Source organism: Schistocerca piceifrons, unplaced genomic scaffold (assembly GCF_021461385.2).
Source record: "Schistocerca piceifrons isolate TAMUIC-IGC-003096 unplaced genomic scaffold, iqSchPice1.1 HiC_scaffold_936, whole genome shotgun sequence".
Classification (NCBI taxonomy): domain Eukaryota; kingdom Metazoa; phylum Arthropoda; class Insecta; order Orthoptera; family Acrididae; genus Schistocerca; species Schistocerca piceifrons.
In genome coordinates this window covers 5,394,651-5,399,650 of record NW_025729208.1, presented here as the reverse complement: position 1 = coordinate 5,399,650, position 5,000 = coordinate 5,394,651, and the positions used below count along the sequence as shown (strand labels likewise).

Sequence of the window (5,000 nt, the reverse complement as noted above, 5' to 3'; positions counted from 1 at the left end):
GCGCATCTGACAACACTACGTCCGCACCACAAAACATACCGCCATCTGTAGGTCTCCCGCAACATGACCTCCTGCAACGACGCTACCGCCATCTATGAGACGCCAAGCCGACTAAGACAGCGATGGCGCCACAGTGGCCGCCTTTCGACGCCACCCACAAAGGCTGCAGCCTCTGTCGACCATAGCACCCAATCTCCAGTGGCTCTGCCGCACGAAGCCGTGGACCGGCAATGACGCCACCCGCACCCGTTCGTGCACCACCCCAACCGCCAAACTCGCACCTCCAGCGGATGAACGGCGGACGTTTCCCGCACTCGTAAAGTGCAATCCACCCCTATAACTTGCGTTTCATGAAGAGTTATTTCCAATATGCGACATTCCCGCTGTCCGTATACATGAGCCGCGACCTGTACCACTTACGAGCGAGAGACGCGATCGCGTTGCTCACTGTACGGCGTCCGATACCGAGCCATCAGCATGTCGGTCCCCATGCGCGTTGCACTCGCACTCGCAGTCGCAAAAACGTGGGGCAAATATATTACGCGGAAGAGTTATAACAGACCGAGCCCCACTGCATGGGGGGAGTCTTTGTCACTAATGTACACAGATGGAACATTTTGGACTGGAACCAGATTACCCGTACACACGGCGCTGATTAGTAATCAATGCAGAGCCATCAAACTACAGCAAATATACACAACTGTCCGTATACATGCTGAAAGAGTCTGCCCAAAATGGGAACCACACGTCAGCCAGACACTCTGATCACGCACCACTCTCTGCTTCTAACAGGCGCACATACAATATGTAAGCACCAGCATGGAACAACATCCAGTGCATCTTCTCCGCCACATTACACAATCCACACTATCACAACCAGACCAGGAGGTCCGTGCGGAAAATACAATATCCCAGCCTTTCGACATCCACCATTGCGCAGACCAGGCACCAACACCCACACATGTCCTATACAACGGTGCACCCAACATCACAATAGTACCTCCTGTCACAGCGCACAAACAATGACATGAGTCAAAGACACAGGTCTCACACAAGCATAGAATTGGAGCGCCGCCTCTAATAAGCCAAAGGTGCATCCTGACGTGACAAATCTGATCATGTCACAAGCATTCACTTACTATAATCACTATCAACGAACCTGCCGCCCCCGCCCCCCCCCCCCCCTACACCTTTCCGTACAACAACGTGTAACCTAACCTAACCTAACCTAACCTATGTTGTACCTTAACCTAACCTATGTTGTACCTTAACCTAACCTATGTTGTACCTTAACCTAACCTATGTTGTACCTTAACCTAACCTATGTTGTACCTTAACCTAACCTATGTTGTACCTTAACCTAACCTATGTTGTACCTTAACCTAACCCATGTTGTACCTTAACCTAACCCATGTTGTACCTTAACCTAACCCATGTTGTACCTTAACCTAACCCATGTTGTACCTTAACCTAACCCATGTTGTACCTTAACCTAACCCATGTTGTGCCTCAACCTAACCCATGTTGTGCCTCAACCTAACCCATGTTGTGCCTCAACCTAACCCATGTTGTGCCTTAACCTAACCCATGTTGTGCCTCAACCTAACCCATGTTGTGCCTTAACCTAACCCATGTTGTGCCTTAACCTAACCCATGTTGTGCCTTAACCTAACCCATGTTGTGCCTTAACCTAACCCATGTTGTGCCTTAACCTAACCCATGTTGTGCCTTAACCTAACCCATGTTGTGCCTTAACCTAACCCATGTTGTGCCTTAACCTAACCCATGTTGTCGCCTTAACGTAACCCACGTTGTCGCCTAAACCTGCTCTGTAATTGTTATACGACTCGTTCAATTACTGTAGTGTTGCCCACCCGCAACCCTCGCAATATAGTTCGCTACTCGCACTGCCCGCACCCCTGTGTATCGCTTCATGTTAAACACCTTGCAAGTCTTGCTCACTTTCCACATGCTCCTGCTGTACACTGTAATGTGGATGGCAGCAGGACGTACATGCCGCCCCTCCCCACGTCCCCACCTTGCCCCCTGCCTTCGCAAGCTGGTTGGTGAGAAGTTTGCATGTTCAATGCCCTTCGCATGCGACGTACTCAGGCTACGTTGTGGTGCGGCCTGTGTCAACTGTCCGCTGATGTCGTACGCGTGAACCACAATCTGTACTGCACATTCGTCCTTATGTACTGAATGATACATCGTGGCACATGTGTGACCGCACAACGACTGCGCCCAAAAACGGCGGACCATACAGTGCAAATATTGTGCACGCAGCTACGTGTCGTCTCCCTATGAGAGCTGGATTGCAGTGTGGTACGCCATAGAGACGTGTGGGAGGAACGGACGCCGTGGATGGCGATCAGCATGAGCTGTCTGTTGATGTATTCGGACCTAGTCGTCTCTCCTCACACACCGTGATGGCATGGTGCACCGCGTTCCATATCTGCGACATGCTACAGAGGCCGGTTGACAGTCGTTCGAGCAATGGACATCGCATACGTACGGGGGCCACCTTCCACGTATTGTCTAGGCGTGCACATTTTGTTGCGTGTATGTGGGCAGACGTAGTGTGGCGTGACACCTGACACAGGCATGCAATAATCGTTGAAGTTGCAAATGGCGATGGACGCCTGCGTTTTCTGGTGAAGTTACGCAAATGAACAAATGGTAACCTGTTGTGGTGCGGTTGTTCTCGCTAGGGGTGAATCGGTGATGGCGACGATAGGTTGAGGTACTAACCGGTTGTTCCAGCGATACCCACCATGCCGACGAAACTGAACGGCATCTGGGTGTGAAGCGATACGCGGCGGTGGCTGGGTGGGACCGTCCCCGGCCGGTGAGGGGGCGCCTCCCGGCGTGCTGGCCGCGCGGTGCGTGGGCGCACGCGCTACAGCCGGCTGGTGGGGGCGGCCAGTGGCAGGCGCGCCGGCCGACGGACGCGGCAGGCGTCGCAGCTGCGCGCCGGCGCACCCTGCGCGCGGCGCCGTGCGGCCAAAGTAGGTCCTCGCGGGCCCGGTGCGAAGCGCGGTGGACATCTTCAGTGTGCTGGTCCGATTGAGGACTGTGTGCGTTGAGGATGCGCCGCCGCCCGGCGCTCGGCGCCGCGACGCCGTCTGCTGCTCGGTCGCCCCAGCGGTTCTCGCTGGTGGTTTGTATCGCAGCTGTGCGGATGTGTTGGCGCGTGCGCTGTGCTGGGAGAGTTCGCTTCGGCACCCAAGTGGGGCTTTTGTCCTTCTGTGGCGCTGGCGTTGGAGCTGCCGGTCACCGTAGGTGGCGCGTGTTGTCTCCCGCCGGCAATGCCACGACAGCACGCTCCCGGGCCTCTGTCGGCAGCGGCAAGCTCAGTTGGGAGCACGGGTGGTCGCACCGAAAGCGTCTACTCGCCTAACTCCGGGCGATTGCGCCTCTCTCGAACCCGACCAAGTACTTGGGACGGCGCTGCGCGCCGCCGGGACCTGAGAGGGTTTCGAGGTGTATTGTGCAGGGGAGCTCAGCCTCCTCCTGTTTGCAGAATGATTGAGCGGACGCTTGCGTGTTCGCGCGGGCCCCCGGGACACACTCCCGGGCGGCCGGCTGCTCAGCTCTAGTTGACGCAGCTCCCTGGTTGATCCTGCCAGTAGTCATATGCTTGTCTCAAAGATTAAGCCATGCATGTCTCAGTACAAGCCGCATTAAGGTGAAACCGCGAATGGCTCATTAAATCAGTTATGGTTCCTTAGATCGTACCCACGTTACTTGGATAACTGTGGTAATTCTAGAGCTAATACATGCAAACAGAGTCCCGACCAGAGATGGAAGGGACGCTTTTATTAGATCAAAACCAATCGGTCGGCTCGTCCGGTCCGTTTGCCTTGGTGACTCTGAATAACTTTGGGCTGATCGCACGGTCCTCGTACCGGCGACGCATCTTTCAAATGTCTGCCTTATCAACTGTCGATGGTAGGTTCTGCGCCTACCATGGTTGTAACGGGTAACGGGGAATCAGGGTTCGATTCCGGAGAGGGAGCCTGAGAAACGGCTACCACATCCAAGGAAGGCAGCAGGCGCGCAAATTACCCACTCCCGGCACGGGGAGGTAGTGACGAAAAATAACGATACGGGACTCATCCGAGGCCCCGTAATCGGAATGAGTACACTTTAAATCCTTTAACGAGTATCTATTGGAGGGCAAGTCTGGTGCCAGCAGCCGCGGTAATTCCAGCTCCAATAGCGTATATTAAAGTTGTTGCGGTTAAAAAGCTCGTAGTTGGATTTGTGTCCCACGCTGTTGGTTCACCGCCCGTCGGTGTTTAACTGGCATGTATCGTGGGACGTCCTGCCGGTGGGGCGAGCTGAAGGCGTGCGACCGCCTCGTGCGTGCTCGTGCGTCCCGAGGCGGACCCCGTTGAAATCCTACCAGGGTGCTCTTTATTGAGTGTCTCGGTGGGCCGGCACGTTTACTTTGAACAAATTAGAGTGCTTAAAGCAGGCAAGCCCGCCTGAATACTGTGTGCATGGAATAATGGAATAGGACCTCGGTTCTATTTTGTTGGTTTTCGGAACCCGAGGTAATGATTAATAGGGACAGGCGGGGGCATTCGTATTGCGACGTTAGAGGTGAAATTCTTGGATCGTCGCAAGACGAACAGAAGCGAAAGCATTTGCCAAGTATGTTTTCATTAATCAAGAACGAAAGTTAGAGGTTCGAAGGCGATCAGATACCGCCCTAGTTCTAACCATAAACGATGCCAGCCAGCGATCCGCCGCAGTTCCTCCGATGACTCGGCGGGCAGCCTCCGGGAAACCAAAGCTTTTGGGTTCCGGGGGAAGTATGGTTGCAAAGCTGAAACTTAAAGGAATTGACGGAAGGGCACCACCAGGAGTGGAGCCTGCGGCTTAATTTGACTCAACACGGGAAACCTCACCAGGCCCGGACACCGGAAGGATTGACAGATTGATAGCTCTTTCTTGATTCGGTGGGTGGTGGTGCATGGCCGTTCTTAGTTGGT

At 54.3% G+C, this 5,000-nt stretch overlaps 1 non-coding gene across 1 annotated transcript in view; it reads left to right on the top strand.

Annotated features, from left to right (window-relative positions):
• Nucleotides 1-3,609: 3,609 nt before the first annotated feature.
• Nucleotides 3,610-5,000, top strand: part of LOC124772094 — a 1,909-nt gene continuing 518 nt past the window's right edge. Inside the window, exon 1 of the ribosomal RNA XR_007013771.1 lies at nucleotides 3,610-5,000. This exon is cut by the window's right edge and continues 518 nt beyond it. This is a non-coding gene — a ribosomal RNA (small subunit ribosomal RNA).